Source organism: Tenrec ecaudatus, chromosome 9, assembly GCF_050624435.1.
Source record: "Tenrec ecaudatus isolate mTenEca1 chromosome 9, mTenEca1.hap1, whole genome shotgun sequence".
NCBI classification, from domain to species: Eukaryota; Metazoa; Chordata; class Mammalia; order Afrosoricida; family Tenrecidae; genus Tenrec; species Tenrec ecaudatus.
In genome coordinates, this window is record NC_134538.1 from 9,179,559 (window position 1) to 9,180,870 (window position 1,312).

The 1,312-nt window shown below is 40.9% G+C and overlaps 1 pseudogene; it reads right to left on the reverse strand.

Annotated features, from left to right (window-relative positions):
* Nucleotides 1-363: 363 nt before the first annotated feature.
* On the reverse strand, nucleotides 364-1,003 carry LOC142456286 (peptidyl-prolyl cis-trans isomerase FKBP3 pseudogene; annotated as a pseudogene).
* Between the last annotated feature and the right edge of the window lie 309 nt (nucleotides 1,004-1,312).

The window sequence follows — 1,312 nt, forward strand, 5'->3', positions numbered from 1 at the left end:
ATGTATGGTTCCTAGGCTTCATTGGCCTCATTAGAAGAGTTCATATTTTAACACCGAACAAATCACAGTCAGATCAAAATACTGGATAAGTTTGTATTAAGCCTTGTAGTTTACAACACAAAGGCAAAAGGGAAATCAATTCTCTTTAACCAATGTCTTCCAGAGGTGTAGTAAAATACTTTAGATTTCAAGGATATGGGATTACATTGCTCAAAAGTCAGGGATCAAGTCAACAGGTTTTAACTGCTTACCAGTTGACTCCTCCCTTAAACACAATGGTCACCAGTTCTAGTTACATGGAGTTTCTTCACGGGCAGGTATTATCATTGTTGCTGTTGTCCTTAGACTTGAAGTGTGGCCAGTTCAATCAATAGCCACTAATGCTACTTCAAAAATAAGTTTTGCATTTGGTGGAATTTTGGCATCAGGCTGTCTGCCCTCTCTTTCCATAAGCCCATTCTGGTTCAATCTCTAGTGAGCCTTTTCTCCCTCCTCATAGTCAAGATGCTTCATCCCATCCTCTGATCACTTGGTCAACTCCAACCTTAAAGCTTAAAGGCTTGGCAGTTTTCTTCTTCTTGGCACTTGTTCGAATATCAGTGTCAAAGACAGTCCCATCCTGTAGTGTTCCTGTAGACCAACAAGGAACAACATCACCCTTCTTGGGAAAGTTGGTTTTGTCTCCCTTTTTAAGAACAGATTTTGTATCTTTTGGTGGACCCTCTTGTCAGTAACCTTCACATTTTTCACCGGCTCACATACTTTATATTTATGCTTTCAATACCTTTGAAACACTTAGTTTCAAAAAGGTGGTTATAGGCTGTAACTAGATGTTCCTTGTTTGCTGTTTTAGCCACATTTTTGATATTTCCTAATAGTTTATGTTCTGCAAGAAACAAGTCTGAGGTGATCCTACAGAAAGTTGATGATGTCCTTCTTGGGCAGCTGCTCACTGGGCAAGCTGCTCCACGGCCAAGGCCTGCTGTGGAACACCAGCCACCATCTTCCCCGCTGCCTCAGTCCTATTTCTGAAAATTAATGAAAATCCCATGATATTCTGAGCCTATTGACTATTTCTGAGACTTTGGCTGGATGACTTTGGATGTTCTCCAGGAGGCAAAGATCGTTAGAGAAGGGCATTGTGTTTGGTGACGTGAAGTGCCAGCAAAGACCAGAGAAGCCGCTGTGTAATGACTGGACTCGGTAGCTGCAGCAGCGGACTCAAATGCACAAATGTTCAGGAACATGTAGAACCAGGCAACATTTTTTTTAATTTTTTTATTTTTTTTAACAATTTATTGGGGCTCATACA